Below are 26,501 nucleotides of genomic sequence, written 5' to 3'. Positions count from 1 at the left end.
TGAAGAGTTGGTGATGTTCGATAATAAGATGCTTTAGATACACACTCATCCCTTCAGTGATCGGGTATGAAAACACAACGTCAATAATGTTCAGCAACAAAAGCATCAAATGCCAGTGCAAATCATCCTCTGGTACCAGGTCACCAAATATTAAGGGTATGTTTGTGATCAAATACAGACTTTGGGATGTGTTTAACCCGAGTCCATGTCCCACACAGTCAAGCTTAACATTGGTTGGCTTGTTTTTCTTTTCCAAATAGCCATACTTGAAAGCATAGATCCTCTTCAACAGGCTTTCTTTAGTGATGAAATGTTTCATCAGGTATTCAAAAAGTAACCTGGCCTCATATTGACCAACCCCCTCCAAAATGTCATGCATGATGTCAACAGCATAATTTTCTGAAATACTGCAAAGTGTTCAGAATGCTGTTCCGCTTAATGCCAAATAAGGAGGTTATTGTTGGATCATTTTCCAGAGCAGTAAAATGTTGGTCATTCAAAACTGCAGATCTTAAAGTCAAACACGGGTCATCTTCTGAGAAAACTGACTTTTGACAAACCCACAGAAATGATTTGCACTAAATGACTCCATGAATCCAAGAATGCTGTGCATACCCACGTTATCACCAGTCATTTGTGCAAGAGTGCCACGAACACAGACTTCAGAAAATGGAACAGCAACTCCAGCTGTTTCTAATATTTTCAGGTCTCTTACTAAGGGTTTCAATATTTCATCAATACCATATTTCTTAGCATCTTGTGCATGGAACAATGATACCAGATGAATGTTCATCAAGGCTGAATTCACCCTGGGTGGAAGATTCCTTAAAATGAAGTAAAGACAGACAACTTTATGGATACCTTTTTTTGAACCTGGCGGATTTGCGCGCTCCAATTCAACAAAGTACAACTGGAGAGCAAACTTTTCACTTGAAAACAGGGGATGATTTGTGAAGTAGCTTCCATCACACAAGTCCTCATATTTGTCACAGCTAGTAGATTTTTGCATCAATTCACAAATACTTTCATTTGTGAAAATGAACTGCAGTGTTTTAACTATTGAATACAGATCAATTTGTCAATGATTGGAACTTGCTCCTAGTTTCCAGTTTTGGTGTTTCGTCTGGTATCAAATCTTACACCTAGGCGCTTTTCAACTGCTTGCATGATATCCCATTTTTCTGTGAAATATTTTTCCAACTTGCTATTTGAATTTAAATGGCTGAAAGGATTGTCTGTGTGTTTAAACAACTCTTCAATGGCCGATCTGGCGGGATTGGTGGCTGGTATTAAGTTCAGCACTTGTTCCTGTATATTAGTTTGCAAGTCTCCAACAAGTCTCCAAGTTCTCAACGGTAGAAAGTACGACAGTATTTGGTACACCACTTCCTAAAAGTTCGGCAATAATTGATGCACACATGTCCTTGCTGCTTAGTGGCACTGGAGAGCCTTCTTCAATATTTTGGTGTTGTGATGAAGCAGAGGGGGTTTCATCATTGAAGCACTTCAAATTATCGTGCTCTTCAGTGTCATGGCTGACAGGGGTCTGATCTGTCAGACATGGACTGTCAAATGGTGCATGTATCTTAATGAGGTGCCTTCTAAATCCAGAATAACTTGAGAACTGCAAGCAGCATCCTATTTGACCACGTTTTCAGCTTAAATTTTTCCCTGGATACATTCCATGAATTAGTTTGAGGTGCCTGAACAAGAGCAGAGCTGGACCAAAGGATGACGCACAGAGGAAACATCTCAGCATTTTAGCGACTGCTTGTTCAACAACTTTGCTCTTAACTCTTTGACTCTTGGAGTTTCTTCTGTTGTGCCAATGTCAATGTTGGACAGTGTAGTCTGCAAAAATGTGTACAGGCTGGAGAGAGCATCATCATATTTCAGACTGAAAACAAAATGAGACTTGAACGGCTCATCAAATGCACCCAAAGATGTACTTGACTGACATGGAAGAAGCTTTCCATCCAAGACTATGTAGAAGCTGAGAACCTGTGCTCGTGAGGTTCCTCTGGCCAAAAGATATGGCTGGGGGTTTCGCTCTGTGGTAAGGTGGCCCTCCAAGCTCTGGCACGCCTGAAACACAATGAGAAGCACTGTCACATAAGCAGTTAACTAGAAAAAAATGTTACAAAATACTGGAAAAGATCACGTGGCTTTTACAAACCTTCTGAAATAGAACTAAATGATCTGCAGCCTCTGCAACACTGATCTTTTTTGGCCGCTTACGTCCAGCTGGTTGAGGTGTAAGCAGATGCAGCAAGACAAGAAGGGAGGCCATGTCACTGTCCCACTCTGCAGACAAAAATCAACATATATTTTACCTAAGAATATCTTTCTCTACATTTTAAAAGAAAAACAGGCGGCAGTAATAATCAGATATACTCCCATTTGCTTAAAAATGTATGCTAACTTATGATATCGCAAACAAACCCTTAACAACATACGACCTGGCTCATCATCAGCAGTGTCAGACTCTTCATTTAGGGCAGAGTTGAGGTGTTTTTTCAGAAGAGGTGTCTGTCTCAGGCTCCTGGCCTCTCGGATGATCTTGTCTTTAAAGCAGGTGGTCCACTTTTCCAGGAACCTGGATGGAATCTCTCATCCAAACATCAGCAAGAAATCCTGCAAAATCTAATGTAAAGCGGAGGGAACAACCATTACAATCATATCAATTGAATAAAATTTATTTTAAGAAATATTATTCAAATCGTATTTGTTTCCTACCAGTCCTTTAGTGTCCAAGAAACGAGGGAACATTTGGAGAATGTCTGCTGACTGCTGTGGATCATGGATCATCTGTTGGCGATAGAGGAATGTTTCTCTCATCTTCTGGAAGACTAAGTCACAGTCAGTTGTGTGGTGAAGATGAGACATTGCTTCCGTGCAGCCATCTCCTGATTGCTGGTCATCAATGGGACCAACTGTCCTTGACGATGTGGGACCTCCTTTACGCATCACTTTGTTGTGGGAAGTTGATGCAGTTTTCGACTGACGTTGAACTGTCTTCACCCTCCACTCAAGAAAACCTGTGTTGCTCTGGATGTCATAGAAATGTTCCTGGAAATAATATCTGTGGTTAGAGTTCTGACATTTTAAAGTTTCAAAGGAAAGCAAATGGTAAAATTCTGAAAAAGATCAGGATTTCACACTGTATTTACAATGCAAACTCACATATCCCTTTTTTGAGTATGGATCCTTCAAAGATGGGAAGAGTGACACAATCCCAAGAGCATGAAACTCCTTGGTTGTTTTGGCTACTGCTCTCCTAAAATACATAAATATTGTTTGTGAAAAGATTCTTTCCTTCACTGAAAAAAAGAACATTTAGGTACCAGCATCAAGCTTCTTCCCCTTCCTTTTCACGCATGTGAGCCACAATGATGTTCACCATTAATGGGCGAGTTGAATCTTTCAAACTCCCCGTGTCTTCATACTCCTTAATCACGGTCATCCCTGCTGGCTTTGAGCTCGGAATCTGCTCCACCACCTAATTGGAATAGATTTTTAAAAAGATCATAAGAATTAGCGACCAAAAGTACTGATCATTCTTCAGGAAACATCAATCTGTCACAAAAAAATATCATTTAGGATGAGGCTTTCAAGATCTGTAGCCCCTGAGTTTAATCTGCATCCTAAGTTACGCTAACCAACTAGCAAACTGTCAAGTATGTAAATCACTACACTTACACTTCTTGCACGGGTGCTGTCCATATCAGGGTGAGCAAGTTGATATCCAGCATCACTTGTGTCGCTTCTTGGGCTGCTTAAGCTTGTGATGGACAGTGTATCTGTTAGACTGGAGGAGGAGGATCCTTCACCTGGCTGCAGAAGTGCCAAATCTGAGGATAAAAACCCCATCAGTGTATAAGGCATAAACCTGATCACCAAAATCAACATTACTACTTGCTATCAACAGAGAATAGTTACTTAGTATTTCATTCTGTACGTGATAACATTCCCTACCACATGGTTTGAGTGTTATATACTCGGCCAGGTCTGCACTGTCAGTGTTGTCCTTGAAAAGGTCTGGTGGTTGGAGGTCTGAAAAGCAGACATTTGGTTGTGCTTTTTTTAAATATCCAATTATTTTGATTAAAAAAATTAAACACTGACACATTTCTTTCAAAGGGAACATTTTTCTCAAGAATATCATCACTTCATAATGATAAAACAGAAACTGACACCACTTTACCATCATCAGTATAGATGACGAAGCAGACATCTTTAACAGTCGCAAGCTCCAGAGAGACGTCCTCATCCACCTCTATTCCCTGGTCATCTGTGGTTTTCAGCATTGTCTCTTCTGGTATGAGAAATTTCTGATGAACTGAAGCATGACAAGCAACACTCCATTAACACATTGTCATTAAAGCCCCATGTATTACTCAATTCAAAACGAACCTAACTTACCCAAACCGATGAAATCGGAGAAGCTGATTTCATCCAGTTTAACACATTTCCTTGTCCCTTTGTATTTCACCTTTATCAACATCTTGAGCACTTAAGGGAAAAAGGAGTTTTAATATAAACATTAATAGCAAAGAAAGGATTGTAACTGTAACAGTCTGTCTGTGTTGGGGCTGTTAGGGTATATAATGCATTATTTTAATCATTTTTAAAGTAAAGGAGGCCCAGTGTGGTGTAGGCAAAAATTATATTTTGAGAGGGCCAATAAAAAATTGGGTGGGCTATCTTTTCCCATTTAAAAACATTTGCCAGTAGAAAAAAAGACACTGGCAGACTGAAGAACAGCAACATTTTGTGTAAAAAATCTGCTTTTGCTCAGCATAGCCAATTTCCAGAGCTAGTAATCCAATGTCTGCACACAACAGCACTCTAAACCATGAACTCTTATCACTGGTGTTCTCCTTTAGCTTAGTCTGCATTTAATCACATTATTTAGCACGACTAGCCGACCGTGTTTTCACCATTTGATTCACAATTACAGTACGTCACGGTCGCGTTGCTTGTCAAAGCTTTTCGTGGTAAATGTGAAGCGTTAATGTTACCTGTCAGGTTCCTCTCGTGAAGGCCCCGGTGTCCTGTCACGCAGCCTTCGAGCCGCGGCGTGTCCAGTCCGATGTTGTGACAGAAGTTCGTCTAAAAACGACACGCGCAGGAAATAAAAAATAAACAAACGAACTTGAAGCGATTAAAACTACTTTTTAACGACACCAGACGGAATGACAAGAGCCAGTGTTCATTTAATACGTGAAATATGAGCACGACTGGAAGAAGCTCGCTTACCCAGTTGCCTCACTGATGACGTTCTGCAAGAGTTGGAAAATTGAAGTTCTTCCTTCCAAGTCACTTAGTCCTGGCCAGTATTCAGTTTGATATTACATAAATCGAAACATATCAACATTAAGAACGGTTTAAGAGGTACAATTGCTCACGTACTTGTCTCTGTATAAGTAGGAGCGAGAGAAACGTTGAATGAACTCTGGGGTGGAGGTGATTCACTGCCCTGAACACCCAGTGAATGTACGACTTTTCCCACACTGCTTAAGAGTATCAGTTAACACGAGCTGGAGTCTCAATGTGGGAATAAACTCCAAAATTTTTACTCCTTCACTGCTTTGTGTCAAACTCCAGATTTTTTCACTCAGAAATTTGCTGTGCATGCAGCCCCCTTGAAACATTACTATTTATGTCTTTAATGCACCAAAACCTTTATTTTTCTGGGGTTTTGAGTGGTTCTGGGTCATGAATCAAAATTTAAATTGGACAAAAATGTCATGCAGGGTCACTGGGGCCACACGTTTCATGTTCTCAACAGATTAAAACTATAGAGTGTGTGACATGTGGTGTGTTTGTCAGGAGCTTTCAAGACCAAAGTTGTTGACACACAAAAGAAAGAAATATGTCAAAGTTTGTTCATTCTTATGAGATAAACTGAAAATTGGTTGCAGAGTGACGACAAAAATGGAGAAATCCTCCTCTTCATTACTCAGTCAAAACCACGGACACACACACACACACACACACACACACACACACACAAATAGTTTGTGTTTATGAGAAGATAAAAAAAATTGACTGTGCTTCAATGAAGATAAATTGTTGAATATCAATCCTCTACAAATGTGCATGGGAGTGTAGTTGTTGTGGCCGAGTGGTTAAGGCGATGGACTAGAGATCCATTGGGGTCTCCCTGTGCAGGTTCGAGTCCTGCCAACAATGTTAAACTGCTGTTCCAGAGGAGAAAACATCTGCTCCTACTTTAGGTCCATGTGTCAAAGGTTTTCTTTCAAGGGCTGTAGCAGCTGATGATGAGGGAGAGAGAGAGGATTGGTAGCATGTTGTCTTGTCTCAACCATTCTGGTGTTGACCAAAATCTTTGTCGATACTCCAGCGGTGGTGAAGGTGATGGAAATGTTCCTAGTGGGACAGTTCCATGTTCAACCAGTTTCATCTGGAGCTGAGGTGGAACTTAGGGTTAAGTAGGAATTGGTTTGGTTTAGTCCCTGGGAATGTCAGTTGGTGTGTGTGTGTGTGTGTGTGTGTGTGTGTGTTTACATGCAGACTTTCCCTTGTGACAGCTGATTTGGTTTGGAATCCATCTTAGTCAGGACATTTTAAGAAATTCTATCATGTAGTTGGAGTTATTTTGATTTACAACACTGGGAAAAAAAATCATCTCCCCTCCAAAAACCCTCCTCTTCAACTTTGTACCCAAGTTGTCTCCTCATCAGGCACCACAGGATCCAGTAGGTTCAGTTAAAACAAGTCATTAGAGATTTAAAAAACATTTTGTCCATTTGACATCAGGACTGCTCCCAGATCATCTCAATGACCTCATCCCTGCACCAGAGTACCGCCCAAATTCATCAAGGACAGCAAACATGAGCAGGTCTAGATTCACCTCCATCTTTGGAGGTTGTTGAATTTCCTCCTGAGGACCGTCAGGCTGTTTCCTTACTTTGCTGTGACAAAACAGCAGACAGCAACAAGGACTGCTGCAGTGCACTTGGTAAAATCACCATCTGTAGACTGGACCAATATGCTGATGTGATCCTTTGATTAGTTAGGATCAGTCAGAGATCAAAGACTGAAGCAGGAGATCAATGCACAGAATTCAGAGATCAAAGACAGCATTCAGAGATCAAAGACTCCTGGAGCGTTGCCTTCTCTTGTCTTTGGTCCTGGATGTTACTGAATGTTTTACACATTTCTTTTTAAGAAAAAACTTGCATTACATTTCAAGGAGTTTTTCCTGCCAATACAGGACAACACCCACTCACAAACCAGTGCTGGACAAGTTCCTTCAAAGCTGTAATGCCTTATTTCTTTTTTTTTTTGTCTCTATTTTTTTTTTTACCTGTCCTGTTCAGTAGCTGAGGCAAGCAGCATCAGTGTTCCTGGTGCCTTGTTGTACTGAAGCAGTTTTATTCTGCATAGGAGGAATCTGATAAACTGCTCCTATTGCCATTTATGTTTAATTTTATTAGGAATGGTGTTGGTTCATTGATGAAGCTACCGGACTGAGGCTCAGGAGTGGACAGGAAGAGAGAACAGGGACAGGACAGTGAAGACAAGGGGGAGGGGGGAGACAAAAACAACAACAGCAATAGCAGAAAACAACAACAGAAACACAAAAAAACAAACAAAAACCAAATAAACAAAGAAAAAGTAACAACAACAAAAGAAAAAGAAAGAAAAAAACAATGGTTGCAGAATTTCCGGTGCAGGCTTACCATCTGGTTTAATATAATTTTAAGATAAATGTCTGAGTGTGTGATTATGGGTCAGTTGTGCGCTCCATGCGTTTATGTGTGTATACACGTGTGTACCTGTATGTGTGTGTGCTACGGTTTTTCTTGGATGCTGTGCGTAGCTGGCTGTAGCTGATGTGGGGGGCCAGGACATCGCACCCCCAGTCCAGGATGGCAGGTAGGTCAGGACCAGGTCACCAGAGCACCCCGAAACTCCCAGGACACGGAGACCCAGGCCCCCCCCCCCCCCCCCCAGGAAACAACCACAGGCCCAACCCATGCCAGGATCCATAGGAAAGCATAGGAGCAGCAACCCCCACCCAGAAGCAACCCACAGAGAGACGGGGCAGAGATGACCCTAGTCCCGCCGGGCACCCCCCCCCCCCCCCAGCATGAGCAGAGCCCAGGGGCACAGGGCCCCTCCAGCCTGAGACCCGACCAGAGCCCCCCAAGGGGTCCGCCAGTGGCGAGGCCGACACCCACCCACACCCCACACCCAGGCGGGGCAGCCACAGCCCACCACAACGACCAGGCCCACCGCCCCTGACCAGAGCTATCCCCCCCCAACCCTCGATCCCCATCCCCTCTACTCATCCCCTGTTCTCCCCCTCCCCCCAGAGCAGGAGGGCTTCAGGCTATAGGGCACCACCAGCCAGCCAGCCGGGACCCCCCACTCCCCGGAGAGGCCCAGCCCACCCGCCAGGGTGAGTCGAAGGCACGCACGCCCAGGACCGCCACCCCCGGAAAAAACAATCATACTCTCATCTTCTTCCATACAGGGGCTGAGTACTCCATAGATGCTGATATGGTCCAGGGCACCTCAGACTTGGTGAAACCGCCAGCGAGCGATCCACCGCACAACAGCAGGGCCTGTGACCACCGGGAAGAGGACCACCCCCCCCCCCCCAAAGAGCCCCGGCCAGGCCCCCAGGCCTGCAATGGTGCAGTTAGCAAAGGAGGCAGCACTGGACCCACTCCCTGCCCCAGCTGCCCCCCCATCCCAACATGGTGCAGGGTGCGTGTTGTGCATGGGAATGTAGATGTGATGATGTGGATGACTAGAATGTAGTTAAAATTGGTGGAGGCACCCAGGGCATGGGGGCCCCGCCGGTTGCAGACGGCAGAGTTTCCCAGTACATCCTCATGCACTCCCCCAAGCCCTAAATGTCTACGATGTGATTAAAATTGGGGGGTCCAGCCCCTCAAGGCCTAGTGATACATAAGATGTGATGTGATGGGACAGAGAGGCAATGAGAGGGGCTGAGGAATGGGCCAGACCTGCAGGGGGCCAACTTCCAGACTGGCCCCGCTGACCAACCCGTCACCACTGCAACCAGCCGACAGGGAGTCTAGCCTCCCTGGTTCAAGGGTCAGATTGGAGCACCAAGGGGCACTGTCCGGAGATCCGGGCAGAAGGCCCACCACGGTGCAGTGCGAGGGCAGGGAGGGCCCAGGCCCCCAGTGCACAGCAGAACCCCCAGCCAGCAGCCCTTGGTCAGGGCCCCCAGTTCGATCAGCATCAAGGAGGTCAGCCCCCATCCCTCAGACGTCCCCCAGCATCCTCCCTTTGTCCGGAGTGGCGGCAGTCCAGGACACCGCGCCAGGGCCCAGCCCCCATGAGGATGGGCCGAGGTTAGCAAACCCCTCCCAAATGTGGGTGCGACCCCCCTGGGGGAGCGGCAGGGCCCCAGGCCAGCAAGTCCCAGGCGACAAGCAATCCACCTCTACCTCACTCTCCAGCGCCTTACCTTCCTCCCTCCCTCCCGACCCCCCTCCCCCTCCCCCCGACCCCCCTCCCTCTGCAACCCCACCTAACCTTCCTTCCCCACCCTCCTCCCATCGTCTGGAGGTAAATATGCCCCAGCCCCCACCGCAGGACCCCACCGGGGGACCGGCGTGAATTGTCGGCACCAGAGCCCAGGGCCCCCCCCCTGCAGGGTCCCAATGTCACTGGTGACAATTCTTTTACCAGCCATGACCTTGGACAAGAACTTCTCAGGAGGAAACTTATCATGGTGGCACAGTGAAGAAAACTAGACCTGAGCTGCCTGCTGAAATCTTGCAGGTGAAGGACAGAGCTCCACCTCTTTGACAGACACCACCACTGTTGGCTCATGTTGTCAAAAAAAAGTGTGTCAGTTTTTGACACACACGCATCTAAACACACACACATACACATGCATGTTCTAACACACAGAGACTTTTCCTCTTTTTTTGTTTTTTACTGGTTTTAGAACCAGTAGTTGGTTTCTGTTGGTTTGATTTGCTTGACTGGTTGTTGTTTGTTCGACCTTGCAAATCCATATTTTGGGTTCTGGCTTGTTCTGCTTTTCATTTTGTGTTTGTATTAAAGTTCTGTTGCTGAAAAAGACACTTTTTTCCCTTTTTGTTGAAGTAAATATATGTGGGTCGAAATTGACCCATAACACCATGGATGTTACAATAGTTAATAATATTGAAATGAATAATAAATCAAACCAATCCATGTCAGAGATGTGTTCTAACACCCCTCAGTAATGGTCAGCAAACACAACAACCTTTTGTTTATTTCTATTATTTTCTTGAGGTTCATTTGATCATTTTTTAACTGAAATCGAGGGTTTACTGACTAAAAAAAGGTCCAGAGGCCCACATCAAAATATTCCAATCAATATTTCCATGGATAAGGAAGCCTAACAAGGTAACCAAGAGATGGGAAACAACTTGGATGATAGAAAATTGTTTTTAATTTATTTGACAGCTGATTGAAGACGTGGGTCAAAACTGACCTGTTAACATCAGGGATGGAAACAGAAAGCGAACACAAGAGGAAGGTTCAAGCTATGAAAAAGGAGTTTGATAAAAATCTTGAACTGACAGTAGAAATATCCTTTTGTGTGTTTACCTTTGTTGACAGAAGTCACTTTAGCTTGGCAGTGAAAAGAATCTCTGCTAGCTTGACAAATAAGTGCACAAACTAGGTTCAAGCTGGACTTTGGACACTGGTATCTGCAACAACTCCCATCAACTCCTAATCTAGCATCTCTGCTGTGGTCAAACTATTTTACAGAACATTTGACAGACCTGTGGAGCAGTGAGGACAGACATGAGTTGATCCACATGATCCACTGAAGCATCATTTTACCCTGCCACTGAGGTCACCAACATGAGCTGGAGTTGGGAATCTTGAACTGAACCTGGTATCACAGCGACACCTACTGTTGCAAAATGGAACAGCAACATTGAACCCAAGTGCAGGATTAAAGGGAGACTGATGGTCGCTGTTTGGGTTTTTGAAAAACAAGGAGGGCGTTGGTTCAAGCTGGATTCTCAGAGACTATTTCCCCAACCTCTACATTGGCATCTACACTGTCATCCAGTCATGTGACTGAAGTCATCCAGTCATGTGACTGAAGTCATCCATTCATGTCAGTGATGTCACTTGGCAGGACTGTCATTGCCTTCACATTCTAGAAAAGAATCCAGACTCCACATTTACTCCTATCTATTATTGTGTACCACCCTCCTTTATATTGAGAAGTTGAAGTGAGCAACTTTGATAAAAGTCACTGAAATCCTCCAAGGTTTCCTCCTTGTCTGCTGTAAACATGAACACATGCATGGATCCTGCTACCTCTCACATGTTAAGCTGACACTTGACAGTGACAGCAGGAGAACAAAAAATCCCAGTGTGTCATCAACATTTCCTGGAAACTAAATGATAGAAGCTGTTGAATTTCTGTATCAGAACAAGGAGAAAGGAGCCCCAATGAAAGAGTGATGATTCTTTATTTTGATTTTGTTCCTCACTCCTACACAAGAGAGTGAAAGTGTCGGCTGGCTGGGAGCAACTGCCTGCTTCAGAATGGGACGAGCCTCAGGACTTTCCAGTGAGAGCTGCAAAGCTTTCACTTTATCAATGGAATCACTGGGAAAAGAAACTCATCCTGTCAGATGAAGGCCAAATAGTTTTGCTTCACTGTGTTGAGGGAGGGTTTGTTCAGATGATTCCAGAAGAATAAATCAAAACATCATTTAACATGAAGAAGAAGTGAATGCAGAGTTTCATTGATGGTTTCAGAAATCAGCCTCTGGGTTCATGGTGCTCCAATCTTCAGACAACTGAAAACCACCTGAGTTGAGTTGTATTCCATCATGGAAAATTAAAAGGAAAAAGGTAGTGTGGCCGAGCGGTCTAAGGCGCTGGATTAAGGCTCCAGTCTCTGAGGAGGCGTGGGTTCAAATCCCACCACTGCCATTATAGGGTCACTGAAGAGGTGTGGCAGGTCTCACATGGCCTCTCCTCTGTCTTCCACCGATGGCTTCAAACCCAGGACCAGAAGAAGAATTGTCTTCTGAGTCCACAGACCTGACCATTGCTGCTCTGACTACCATGTTACCTCCTGGTTATCAGCGTGAAGTTAATGGTGATGTAATCAGTTGTTCCTTGTGTTTTATTACAGAGGCTTCATTGTTGATTAAATAATTTTAATTCTTTTCTTGAAGATTCACGCTGTTTCGCTCAAAATGTATAAAACTTCTTGCATGTTGGTGCCCCATCACACACAACAGGTGCACTTGTACTCTTTTCACTTCTGACCCACAAACATTCATAGTCTTCCAGTGAACGTCCAATTATCTTCTGAAATCAGTGATGAATCTTTCCCTGCTGAGACTCATTATCTCTGACTGTGACTAGCATGTGCTAGCAGAATACAGCACTCCTTCTGCATTATCTGTCTTTGTCTCTGACCAGCTCTCCTGCTCTCTTTCCTCCTACCAGTCAAAGCAGACATCTTCACCTACTGATCTTGGATCTGCTGCCCGTTCCTGCCTGGTAATAGAAGGAACCAGCACCTGGTTCTACAGGCTGAATTAACTCCAGGACGTTGGCCAGCCATGTCAGTTGAAACCTTATTTTTCCAAATAGAGAAAAAATAAGTCTGATTGTTAATGAAAGATGTCATCATGGCTTTGAAACTGTGGTTGGGGACAAGCCAACATGAGCACATTCATGGAAGAATAGCAATAAAAACAGGAAGTGTTAGTTAGCAAGAACTCACCAGTCTTTCACTATCATATTTGAGTCTAGTGGAACAAAATGGCTGCTGCTGACTGTGCTGCCTGTTGGTGGATCACTCTTCACCATCCTCACAGGCCTTGATGGAACCAAAAAGGCGACTTCCTCAAGAAGATCTTCCAGGGGGTCCAGGTTAAAGCGGTGCCCCAGCTGGCACCAGGCGCTGACCCAGGTCCTGCATGTGAGATACTGTCAGTTCTGTTCTGCCCTGCTCACAACCACAGGCTGGTGTTGAGGCCTGCAGCAACCAGGGCCCCAGTCACCAAGTGTATAAAGGCTGGTCATTGTGGCAGTGGGAGAAGTCAAAATGAAGACAGATCAATGTGAGCAGGACGTGACTGCAAAAGTAAGAAGAACTTGACCATGTTTCCTACACTACCCAGGAGGCTTGGTAGTTGTTGAAGGAAGCTCCAAAAGCAAAGAGCAGACAGCAGGATATAAAAAGAAAAGATCCAGACACTAAAACTACAAGTAGAAACAAGATGAAATACTAAAAGCTTTGGAAAGATACTACAAGGTTGTATATACATTATTATATACACTACTATTCTCCATGACTCCTAAAGAGGAACAGGAAGAATTAGAATGTGGATCATGCAACCTAAACTAAAACTTCAGTCAGATCAAATTCAGATTAAAGCAAGAGTCTCCAGATCAAATTCAGAATTCCTGATGATGTCATCAGGGCTTTGACAGTAACTAGAATTCTGTCTTTGATCTCAGGAGGACATGAAAGAAACACAATTGAGGAAAGTAGAAGAGAGCACATTCAGCTTCATTAGAAACACTTGAACTGTTGAACAGTAGAATTTGTTTGAAGCAGTTTACAACACTTAGTGACAGGATTGAAGAGGGAAGATTTTTCTACTTTAAATTTAATTCTAACTTCCAAGTCAAGTCAAGTCAATTTTATTTATAAATGCCAAATCACAACATAAGTTATCTCTTGACACTTTACAAGTTTATCTCATGAGATCGGTACCCTGGAAGGTATCACCTTGATGCTTGATGTTCCTGCCTGTTAAAAGGAAGGTTTTTGTCACCACTGTTGCAGGATGTGCTTGCTGATGGAGAATTGTTGGGTGTAGATTCATTGAAGGAGTTTGGTACTGGACCTGCTCTACCTGTAAAGAGTCATGAGATAACTTTTGTTGTGATTTGGCGCAAAATAAATAAAATTAACTTGACCAGTGTTATTTGTGGTCTTTTGTTAATTGCATGCCACATGAAATTATTATTGGTCAGTTTTCTAGTGACAGTCTCACAGTGGCAAGACAAGAACACTTCTACAATTCTACAATTTCATTTAGCAGACGCTTTTGTCCAAAGCGACATACAACACAAGCAAGAATTTAGACTGAATTAAGGAAAAGTCCATAGGAAGCGCAAAAGTGCTTCAGTTGTGATTTGGTCACAGGTACTGCCATCTAGTGGCAGAAGAAGTGTCGAAAAGTGTAGAAAATTGATTGATGGGTGGAGTTTGCTGTGTTGAGAGGGATTTTCCTGTTTCTCTTGAGCACTTCTTCAATCAGAAAATACTGTAACGACCCTGCGTTAGTGTTCATGTTGTAACTGTTGTAATGTTCTATATTCTGTGTTAATCAATTGAGTTGGTAAGGGGCGGGGGGCGTAAGCGTGTGAGAGAGACGAGTGCGTGTGTGCTGCGTGTGCGCTTGGGTGGGAGAGCAGAGAGAGAGAGGAGAGAGCGCATGCTGAAAGATCGTGAATTGACATTGTTTTTGTTCTTTTTGGCGTGGTTGCGGCCGACAGTAACCATTCCTGTTACCAAAAATAAATGGTCAACTGGTGAAAGCCTCCTTCATCATTTCGACACGCCCTGACGGACGCTACAATACTTTCCAATTGAACAGTTAGAAAAATTTAACTTTTTGCAAAATGGGAGATGCTGGTTCTTCACATTTGACCTGCAGCGACAGCAGGGCCGGTTCTAGGAATGCACATAAGAGGGGGCAGTCAGAAATGTGAAGGGGGCATGTTCTTTTTTTTTTCTTTCTTTTTTTTTACACATTTTTAACACTGTTAGTGTTTTCTTCACGGCAGTTGTTAGCTGTGTGTCCAGATCTCAACCTGGAGAAGTGGATTGCACTCTGTCAGGCCTCTACACTAAGACCTGTCCAGCTTGGGTGTCCCACCTGAAGACTAAAGCTTCTGCTGGTATAGCTCTTAGGGTCACTGAGGCACGCAAACCCCCTGACCACAATAAGGTGGCAATCCCTCAGGGGGGGAACTGAAAAATAAATGAAATAAATAAATGAAAAGTAAAATAAAATATCCTTCATCCAGATTTTAACAACCAGGCAACAACATAACATTAATCTTAACTGGATGGCCAAATTCTCAAATACATTTCAAGCTAAAGGAAAGACTTGTCACTATCATCAATATTTACAAAACTGAAAGGAAGTCTTATGAAAAAAAAATCACCAAACATCAAGTTCTCAAACTAATTTATTTTTTTTATTGGCAACTTAATAACTAAAATCTCCTCCTTTCTCACAATTTTTTCCCCCACTCCACTCTACAAAAAAATAGTTAGGGAACTAATTTGTACAACATAACAGTTACAGAGCAGAACATATAACACATAACTTTTTTTCTTCTTTTTTATGTATTTTTTTATTAGCAACTTAATAACTAAAATCTCCTCCTTTCTCACAATTTTTTCCCCCACTCCACTCTACAAAAAAATAGTTAGGGAACTAATTTGTACAACATAACAGTTACAGAGCAGAACATATAACACATAACTTTTTTTCTTCTTTTTTATGTATTTTTTTATTAGCAACTTAATAACTAAAATCTCCTCCTTTCTCACTATTTTTTCCCCCACTCCACTCTACAAAAAAATAGTTAGGGAACTAATTTGTACAACATAACAGTTACAGAGCAGAACATATAACACATAACTTTTTTTTCTTCTTTTTTATGTATTTTTTTATTAGCAACTTAATAACTAAAATCTCCTCCTTTCTCACTATTTTTTCTCCCCACTCCACTCTACAACACCAGTCTCCTGTTTCCTTGTGCAAAAACTCTCACAAATTCATCCATATCCAAGTTACTGGTTATGGACTTCTCATGGGCTGAGATGACCAAATTTATCTTTCGCTTGTGTAACATGGTGCGACGATAAGGGGTTAGGACCCGTGACAATGTGGAGAAGGAATGCTCACACGATGCTGAAGACACACCAATTACCAGGGCTGTTACATACAATTTATGCAACTCAGGAAAAGCTTCCTTGTACTCCTGTAGGTGTTTACAGACAGTGGATAGGTCTGTTTCATTTGGACATTTCTTGAGCAACATCTGTTTTGCCACAAGAATTTCATTTTTTAGATCATCTGCCACAGTGCCAGCCAGCGCAGACAGAGGATGCAACACGGTTGAATCTAGAAATGTGCTGGATTTGGGTGCAAGACTAGATATGGCTCTCATCAGCTCAACGTTCTTCTGAGAAAATCTATTCTCCATTTCTGAAATGGCCCTGTCAAGGATGTTGAGCAGAGATCTTTTCAGAGACTGAGAGAGGGAAATGGTTGGATCGTCCGAGTCTGTATGGCCCACAGTTGAGAGCACAACACTTTGACCAAGACATTTGCTCATTGTCCTCCTTCTCTTTGGAGGCGGTGCATCATCCCCAGCAGCTGACTGAGATGACTCTCCCCAATCCTCATCTTCACGGAGGCTTTTTAAGGACTCCAGTGCTGCACCAACAACCTCAGAAGCACTGCACATATCCACAGACTGAGACTGTAGAATTGCATTTGCTCGTTTCAAGACACCAAGCACCCGCACTAGAAACTTTCCAGTCTCAAAGAAGTGATGCCTCTTAATTTGACACAGCAGGCCCGATGCCTCGGTCCACAGGTCAACAGCAGCACTATCATCCTCTGTCAACTCAGATAGGATACTGACAATATGGTCTTGATTGTCAACAATGCACCTTGTCACCTCATAGTGGCTTGTCCATCGGATTTCAAGCAGCCTTTTAAGGTTAGGTGCATTATATTTCTCAGACACATAGTGGTGCTGAAAAAACTTGTACAATGAACTAGAGAGGTCAAAAAATCTCTTTGCACATGGTTCACTCTGGATGGCATGCACAACCACTAAGTGCAGTTGATGGTTGTAGCAGTGGATGTCTGGGATATACCTAGCAAGCTTGTTTTGCAGCAGAGCTTGTACACCACCTCTTATCCCACTCATCACAGAAGCTCCATCATAACACTGGCTAAGTGTGTTGTCAGCACTGTAGCCAGCATCAGAAAGGTGTGTCAGTATTTCAGACGTGATGTACTCTGCATCAAGTTGATGCAAGTCAAGCAACCCAATAAGATGCTCCTCTGGCATGGAATTGCTGACAAATCTAATCATCACAGACAAATTTTCCACATTGCAAAGTTGCAATGTGCAACTGCATGCAATTGCAAAAATTTGAGGCAAAACCCTGCAGAATCAGCATTTTCATATTTTTTCCTGACCTCTGCAAGCACCATGTCTGCCAGTGTTTGGATCATTTCATTTTGGATATCCTTAGATGTGTATTTTGCATTCTTTGGGATACCCTTAGCAATGCTTGCTAGCTTCTCATCCTTCTCTCATGTATACTCCATGAGTTTCAGAAAAAGCCCTGAAGCAACATCATCACCACCTGCATCATGTCTCAAAGTTTCTGCAGTCCCACGGAGCCCCAACTCATTCACACAGAGAAACTTAATAGCACTGCCCACACTCTTGACATAATAATGATTTTTTTTCAAGTTGGGTTTTACCAACCAACAGAGAGTCAACAGTACCCCCTGTAGCCTCTCTGCTTTTGTGCTGAGTCCAGGTGGTGGAAGAGTGCACATGGTTGTGGCTGGACACATGCCTCTGTAGCCCCATGTCTCGTTCGAGTGCTGCTTTCCAATTGTTAAAACCAGTAAGGGTAAAAACAACATCCCTCTCATTAGCAGAGCTACCATATTTCCGACAGGGGAAACAGAAGCATGCGTCCCGCACAACAGAGTACTCCAGCCATGGTCGTGAGCGGTACCAGGCAGGATTGAATGACCTGAATGTCGCACCAAATGCACGCTTTGGGTAGCTACCCAGTATTGGCTGGGATGGTGCATTGACATTTAAGTCACTAGGTAGCTGAGCAAGGGGCTTTAAGGCAGCACATGTTGAGGGAGGAGGAACAGGAGAAGCAGTGCTTGCTGATGGTACAGGTGTATTTATGCTAGCTACTGCCTCTGATGCACTAGTACTAGCAGCAGCATCACTGCTACTGCTTTTAGTACATGCAAGAGGAGCAACACTTGTTTTAAATGCTCTGAAAAAAGGATGCATCTCGCAGCATTAACTCTCTCTTTGTGAGCAGCTGAAAGGTGGAGTGCAAAGTGAAGTTTTGAGAAAAACATCTTCTTTATTTATTTATTGAATTCTTTTTTTAAAATTATTTCCCTGAGCAGTTTGAAACAAAACTGTGCAGAGGGGCGGGGCTTCACGTAGGGGTCCGGCAGACACCGCTCATTTGTCCTCAGTCTGTTAGATGCAGTGTACAGATGTGCTTGTGACTTGAGAAATGCTCCCAGTGGGTAAAAAAACAGCAGACTATTCCCCATTTGACTGCACAAATGTATATATGAATGTTATATTAACTATTATTTGAGTTGTTGTCAATCATTAGTTATATCACGGGTCGCTACGACGAGTTTGGTGGAGTTTTTACTGCTTCTTCCAACTCCTACCCCGCTGACTTGACACTCTCTGGCTGCGTCTTGCCTCATTTGCATACTCACAGTGATTGGATGTTTACAGAGGGGCGCGGAGTCCTGACAGCAGGCTGTGTGAGGACACACACTGCACCGACATGAGAGAAGAGAGGGGGCTGATTGACGTGTGTTTCTATCAGCGGATTTTTCACTTCTAAAAGTTTGATTTGAGGGGGCAGGACATCTGTTTGAGGGGCGTTGCCCCCTCTTGCCCCTGCGTAGAGCCGGCCCCGAGCGAAAGTCTCACAATGGCAAGACAAGAACACTTCTACTTTTAATGTTGACAGTTTGTTCAACACTAAACTTCATCCAGTACCATGTTGTCAAACACTGGAACATCCACAGCACCTGAACAGGGACTTGAACCCTGGACCCTCAGATTAAAAGTCTGATGCTCTACCGTCTGAGCTACTCAGGTTCTTTCTACAGCATTTAGACAGGAAAAGAAACACCTGTGAAGGTCAAACTGATGCTTTCTTGACTTGTTAAATCCTCCATGTTTAAATCCACCATGCTTTTGATTGGCTCTGATTCTCTGTGGCAAAATCCAACAAGAGGCTCCAAAAATGTCTTGAATGTCATAAGAATGCACAGGACAAGATGGTAGTTTCCTTCATGTCTGCAGTTCCTCCACTGGAAAGTAAAGTCAATGCTGTTCCTCTGCTGAAACCTGGGATCGGACCAGGGACCTTCAGAGCTTCAGTCTAACGCTCTCCCAACTGAGCTGGACAATATAAATACTATTATTGCTGCTGTTGCTGTTGTTGGTTGTGTGTCTGTCTTCAATCCCCCTGTCCCTCTGTCTTTCTCTCTGCTTGTCTTTCACCCTCATCTTGTTCCCCATCTTTTTGTCATTCTCTCCCTCCTGCATTTGAAGCTGTCCTTTATTAGTCACAACTGTCTTGACCTCAGGAGCCAAACTCACCAAAAACATATGCAAGTGGCTTTGGACAAAAGCGTCTGCTCAATGAAATTGTAGGATTGTAGAATTCTATAAATGTAGAATATAATTGTAGAAATGCTCTCTATCCATCCCCAACGTCTGTGCCAGGGTCTCTGGCCAGTGGTCAATGGGCTCCTATCACCTGCCCAGGATGGATCAAGCTTGCTTGTCTTTGTAATTCTGCACTTATTAGAGACCTGGAAACAAAGGAATGCTGAAAAAGAGAAAATAGGACCTCACACAAATGGGCTTGTGACACAATTTTAAAGAATTGTGTCAATGTGAATCTTTTACAAATGTGTGTGTGAATGTGGTTGTTGTGGCCGAGTGGTGAAGGCGATGGACTAGAAATCCATTGGGGTCTCCCTGCTCAGGTTGGAGTCCTGCCAACAACGTTAAAGTGTTGATGTTCTGGAGGAGACAACATCTGATCTTTGTTAGATCCACGAGTCAAAGGTTTTCTTTAAAGTGCTGCAGCAGCTGAGGATGAGGGAGAGACAGAATTACAAACCATCTTCGTGAGGACATTTTGAAAAATGATGACATTTTGCCACAGTTATTATTGACTTGGAACACTGCAAAAATATCCCTTCTCCAAAAACCCTCCTCTTCTACTTTGTACCCAAGTTGTCTCCTCACCAGGCACCACAGTGTCCAGGATGTTCAGTCAAAAAGTCATTAGTGATTTTAAAAATGTCCATCAAACACAAAATAAGGCTTCAAATAGGTAAAATCACCATCTGTAGACTGGACCAATGTGCTGATGTGATCCTTTGATTAGTTTAGGATCAGTCAGAGATCAAAGACTGAAGCAGGAGATCAATGCTCAGAACCCAGAGATCAAAGACAGAATTCAGACATCAAACACATACCTGATGGAGGCTACACCCCCCCCCCCCCAGACAGTTTCCATTTAAGTTGTAAGTTTTATTTTTAAAGTCTAGTTTTTAAAGTTGAGTTTTAAAATCTCATGACACTTCACAAGTAGAGCAGGTCCAGCGCCTCACTCCTTCAATCAGATTCTTCTCCGCTTCGAGGACCCTGACCCCCCCCCCCCCCCCCCCCAGCACCAGAGTCACACTACCACCTGACGACACGCCCCTCAGTGTGACCGCAGCAGACGTGAGGAAGACCTTTCAGGGAATCAACCCTCGCAAAGCTGCACGCCCAGACAACATCCCAGGGTGAGTACTGAAGGACTGTGCACAACAGCTGTCTGAGGTGCTGGCAGACATCTTCAACACCTCACTGGCGCTGTCACCTGTCCCCACCTGCCTAAAGACTGCCACTATTGTCCCTGTCCCCAAGTGCTCCACAGTGACAGGCCCAAATGACTACTGACCCATTGCACTCACCCCAGTAGTCATGAAGTATTTGAGAGGCTGGTCAAGGCCCACATAGACGCCTCCATCGACATCTCTGTGGACCCCCCACCAGTACGCCTACAGGCAAAACTGCTCCACTGATGACGTCATTTCATCAGTGGTCCACGCAGCCCTCATCCATCTGGAGAGCAGGAACTCCTATGTCCACCTTCTCTTCGTGGACTTCTCCTCTGCCTTCAGATTTCAGGTTCTACCTCTGTAAAATTGAAAGTAAAGTAAATGAAGCACCTGTGAAGGTAAAACTGATGATGTCATGACTTGTTCAGTCCTCCAACATTAAAGTCCAACAAGCTTTTGATTGGCTCTGATTCTCTGTGGCAAAATCCAACAAGAGGAAAAGAAAATCTTGAGGTTGTCTCACTTTTTTTTTGAAAAGAAACTCTGCATAGGACAGTGATAGGATGCTTGTTTCCTTGGATGAAAAAGTCTGGTACTCTCATCTTCTTAAACATTTACTTGTTCAATCAGGACAAGAGAATCTGAGCTTGGATGTCATTTTGTAGTAAAAGGTGAATTAAACTTGTAAACATCAGCTGGTGTTCACTCTGATGATGTGTCGATGGTCTGTATTCTGCCTTCTGTAGCACGATGCTGCTGGGAAGAAGCCTGATTATGTCAGAGTTGTGTTCAGTGGCTCCTGCTGGGTCCATTTCTGACAAATAGGCTCTAAAGAGTTCAGCTGTTTAAAAAGTCAGGGTCACACTCAGCAGACGAGGTGGCCGAGTGGTTAAGGCGATGGACTGCTAATCCATTGTGCTCTGCACGCATGGGTTCGAATCCCATCCTCGTCGCAAGTGACTCTAGTTTCTACTCCTAGATTATGGAATTACTGTGAGGCTTTTAACTGACACAGATACCAGTTGAGTCAACTTCCCTTTCACAACCTGACCAAAACAACTCTTACACCCAGAGCTCACATGTGTCAATCACCTCTGTAGAAGGTCCCGCCCCCACAGAGCCATAAATCCTCCCATCAGAGAAGAAAACTGAAGACACCTCTTGGATGTGAGCTGAAGCATCTTCAAGAAACCTGAAACAGTCCACTTGGTACGTCTACAATTTCTTTAAGCTTTTGTCCAAAGCCACGTGCATGTATCACATGTATATAATATATATGTGATACTCTTTCATCTACTCATGAACCAAAAATGCAGTCAAATACCAGTAAATTTGTGCAGAAAAAAATGTCATTTGTGCTCCTTCTTTTATTTATTTGTTTATTTAGTATTTTTTAATGTATTTTATTTCAATTCACATTTTGTCCATTAACTTCATAATCACTCTTCACAGTCCCCATCTCATCACATGACTAAAGTTTGGGTTCTGTATTGGTGGTAAAATATCCTTCCACGCCCCTCACTAGTTTGCACACAGAAAAGCATATTTTACTGGTTTCAAATCTCTTAGCGTGTTCTCTCTCTTAAACCAGCTGTGGCAGCTTTCATTGTGTGATTGATTTTAAAATATAAATATGGAACAGAACCATTGGAATAAGATGTCAGGACATTTGAAGGAATATAAATCTCCTGTTGAAATGTTGCAGTGTGCAGCTGAGGCTCTCTGGCAGTGGCACAAGGAGCCACAATGGCAGAACCTGGACCCTCCTGGAGGAGAACCACAGGTGAGGGCCTTCTTGGCTCCAGATTGATGGAAATCAAGTGTCTGAGGCTGTTAGCAGCCATGAAGTTGATCTGGTTGGGCACTGGTATTTTTTCTTTCTGCAGCTCAGGAGTGATTCAGGAGAAGAGTTTCAGAACAGCCAAGGTTGGGGACTGGAATTTTCAAATTTCCCCTGGAACCAGACAACCTTGGGAGGTAAAACCTCCAATCATAGCCACTCAGATGCAGCAGCAGAAAGAAGCTGTCATCTACCCTGACAGTCAGAGCATCAAGTCAAGAAAACATCAACCATCTTGTAGTTCCAAACCTTCACCTGTCAGATTCAGCTACTTCTTATTGTGGGACTTTCAAGGAGTTTTCCTTCAAGTCCAAACATCATCGTCCAGCCTCCAACCAGAGGTCCATCAGTTATCATGGGAGCAACATGTGGAGTCTGGATTCTTTTGTAGAAAGTGACGGCAATGACAGTCCTGCCAAGTGACATCACTGACATGAATGGATGACTTCAGTCACATGACTGGATGACTTCAGTCACATGACTGGATGACTTGAATATTTTGTTGTGGGCCTCTGGACCTTTTTTAAATCAGTAGTTGACCACAGGTAGCTAAGCTAACTGTTAACTAATTAACTTTTAGTCCAGACAAAGAATGTGGGTTGACAGTTATTCATACAAAGTCTTTGGTTTCAGATGCAGCCTCAACTGAGACTCCTGGTTCAGAGGATGGGTTTGTTTGCTGTCAGGTTGCCACCTTTCAGAAATGAAAATCAGGGACGCCCACCACGGCTCCTGGGGGCCATGACCACCAGGGGCCTGACTCCCATGAGGTGGGTGCCCACAGCAGTGGTGTGTTTTATTTTGTAGGTGTTTTTAGTCAAGGGGTGATCAAGAAAGCAATTCCTCCTACTTAAAGCTTGAAATGCTTTATCACCAATAAACACATTCTTTATTTTTCAACACTGAACTGCACAATTAAGTTTTAAAATACAAACTCAATAAATGGAGAACTTTATGTGACTTAAGTTCATAACACATCAGCAGGTTTCCCTCCCTTCTTTTTCCAAGTCTCCTTCTTGTTCCTCCTTGCAGCTCTGGGGAACTCTTGGTCTCTCAAAGCCCTGTTGGAAAACTCTGAACAGGACTGCTCAAAGTTGAGAGTGATCACTCCTTTGAGCTCCATGGAGCTCCTGTTCCTGCAGTCACTCCATTTCTGCTTTTCATTTTGTGTTTGTATTAAAGTTCTATTGCTGAAAAAAGAGAACTTTTTGCCTTTTTGTTGAAGTAAATATATGAGGGTCGAAACTGACCCATAACACCATGGATGTTACAATAGTTAATAATATTAAAATGAAGAATAAATCAAACCAATCCATGTCAGAGATGTGTTCTAACACCCCTCAGTAATGGTCAGGAAACACAACAACCTTTTGTTTATTTCTATGATTTTCTTGAGGTTCATTTGATCATTTTTTAACTGAAATCGAGGGTTTACTGACTAAAAAAAGGTCCAGAGGCCTACAACAAAATATTCCCATCAATATTTCCATGGATAAGGAAGCCTAACAAGGTAACCAGGAGATGGGAAACAACTTGGATGATAGAAAATTGTTTTTAGTTTATTTTACAGCTGATTGAAGATGTGGGTCAAAACAGACCTGTTAACATCAGAGATGGGAACAGAAAGCTAACACAAGAGGAAGGTTCAAGCTATGAAAAAGGATTTTGATAAAAATCTTGAACTGACAGTAGAAATATCCTTTTGTATGTTTACCTTTGTTGACAGAAGTCACTTTAGCTTGGCAGTGAAAAGAATCTCTGCTAGCTTGACAAATAAGTGGCACAAACTAGGTTCAAGCTGGACTTTGGACACTGGTATCTGCAACAACTCCCATCAACTCCTAATCTAGCATCTCTGCTGTGGTCAAACTATTTTACAGAACATTTGACAGACCTGTGGAGCAGTGAGGACAGACATGAGTTGATCCACATGATCCACTGAAGCATCATTTTCCCCTGCCACTGAGGTCACCAACATGAGCTGGAGTTGGGACTCTTGAACTGAACCTGGTATCACAGCGACACCTACTGCTGCAAAATGGAACAGCAACATTGAACCCAAGTACAGGATTGGAGGGAGACTGATGGTCGCTGTTTGGGTTTTTGAAGAACAAGGAGGGCGTTGGTTCAAGCTGGATTCTCAGAGACTATTTCCCCAACCTCTACATTGGAATCTACACTGTCATCCAGTCATGTGACTGAAGTCATCCAGTCATGTGACTGAAGTCATCCATTCATGTCAGTGATGTCACTTGGCAGGACTGTCATTGCCATCACATTCTAGAAAAGAATCCAGACTCCACATTTCCTCCTATCTATTATTGTGTCCCATCCTCCTGGTCCTTACTCTGAATTCTCAGAGTTTATATCCAGTTCAGTTCTCAAAACAGATTCAGTCATGAGTGTAGATTAATTTCCTTTTCTCCACTGATTATATGTCAAGGTTTGTGTGTGGGGGTGGAGCCTAGCCCAGCAGCCTTTGGACAAGAGGCGGGGTTCACCCTGGACGTGTCACCAGTTCATCACAGGGCCAACACATAGAGACAGACAACCATTCACACTCACAGCCACACCTACAGTCAATTTAGAGTATCAATGAGCCTCGTCTCCTCTTGATGTCTTTGGACTGTGGGAGGAAGCTGGAGTACCAGAGAGAACCCACACAGACACAGGGAGAACATGCAGACTCACACAGCTGGGGCTCGAATCTGGAACCTTCTTGCTGTGAGGCCACAGTGCTGACCACTGCACCATTGTGTCCCCTGAAAATGCCACCAGATCGTTTGGATTGTCTATAAAATCAAGTACACATGAACATGAAGAGGTTTTCACAGGGCTGGTGGTGCAATGGATAGCATGACTGACTACTGTCAGAAGATTCTAGGTTCAACTCCTGGCTCGCTCACTTAAAATTTTATACTCAGAAGCTTTCACACCTGAAGTGTGAACCACTGCTAAAAGTCACTGAAATCCTCCAAGGTTTCCTCCTTGTCTGCTGTAAACATGAACACATGCATGGATCCTGCTACCTCTCACATGTTAAGCTGGCACTTGACAGTGACAGCAGGAGAACAAGAAATCCCAGTGTGTCATCAACATTTCCTGGAAACTAAATGACAGAAGCCAGTGGCGGCTGGTGAAAAAAATTCTTGGTGGGGCTGGTGTGCCAAAAACATTTCTGTGCCTAGTCTAGTATAATCATTCAAAAAGAGCAGCCGGACAATTATTAAATGTTTTAAAATAGTATTTACTTTCCTTCTTAAAATCGACAGTTTCAAAGACAAAAAAAACCCCAACAATTTACAACTACAGTAAATTTTATGAGATCAAATATTATACAATGATGTTAACTTTACAGAAGGTGATTTGAGCTTAATCTATACAATACAAATCAACAATGTGTGTGTTTGTCTCTCTCTCTCTGTCTCTCTCTTTGTTCATCTGTGTCTGTCTCTGTCTCCTTCTCTGTGTCTCCGTCTTTGTGTCCTTTTCTCTGTGTCTCTATCTCTGTTTGTCTGTCTCTTAGTGTGTGTGTCTCTCTCTGTCTCTCTCTCTTTGTGTCCGTCTCTCTTTCTCTCTTCGTCTACCTGTCTCTGTCCCTCTGTCTCTCTGTCTATTTGTTTCAGTCTTTCTGGGTGTGTGTTTGAATTCAGCAGTTATTTGTACAGGAACTTTGCTCGTCTCTCTTTCTGGGAGGCAAATTTCTCAGTGACCCTGGTGTTGAAACCAGGAATGTTTCGTGTCAGTTTTTTCTCAATGGAGAGCATAGCCAGAGCGTTGAGCCGATCTTGTGCCATGGTATTTGTAAGAAAAGTTTTTATCCTCTTCAAAGTGGAGAAGCACCTCTCAGATTCTGACGTTGTCATTGGTGTGGTGATGAGGATGTTGAGCAGACTTACAGTTTCAGTGAACGTGTCTTGAAGGTTATT

At 43.5% G+C, this 26,501-nt stretch overlaps 4 non-coding genes across 4 annotated transcripts; 3 read left to right on the top strand and 1 right to left on the bottom strand.

Moving 5' to 3' along the window:
* The first annotated feature begins 6,113 nt into the window (after positions 1–6,113).
* On the top strand, positions 6,114–6,195 carry trnas-aga (transfer RNA serine (anticodon AGA)). Its single transcript has one exon. It is a non-coding gene; the product is annotated as a tRNA-Ser (tRNA).
* Positions 6,196–11,882: 5,687 nt separating this feature from the next.
* trnal-aag (transfer RNA leucine (anticodon AAG)) lies at positions 11,883–11,964 on the top strand. Its single transcript has one exon. It is a non-coding gene; the product is annotated as a tRNA-Leu (tRNA).
* Positions 11,965–18,911: 6,947 nt separating this feature from the next.
* trnak-uuu (transfer RNA lysine (anticodon UUU)) lies at positions 18,912–18,984 on the bottom strand. The gene has a single exon. It is a non-coding gene; the product is annotated as a tRNA-Lys (tRNA).
* Positions 18,985–21,603: 2,619 nt separating this feature from the next.
* trnas-gcu (transfer RNA serine (anticodon GCU)) lies at positions 21,604–21,685 on the top strand. The gene has a single exon. It is a non-coding gene; the product is annotated as a tRNA-Ser (tRNA).
* The last annotated feature ends 4,816 nt before the right edge of the window (positions 21,686–26,501 follow it).

Source organism: Aulostomus chinensis, chromosome 4, assembly GCF_037954235.1.
Source record: "Aulostomus chinensis isolate RoL2024-O1b breed Wild chromosome 4, RoL_Achi_v1.0, whole genome shotgun sequence".
NCBI lineage: Eukaryota > Metazoa > Chordata > Actinopteri > Syngnathiformes > Aulostomidae > Aulostomus > Aulostomus chinensis.
The sequence above is the reverse complement of the archived record's forward strand: the minus strand, read 5'-3'. Positions and strand labels throughout refer to the sequence as shown.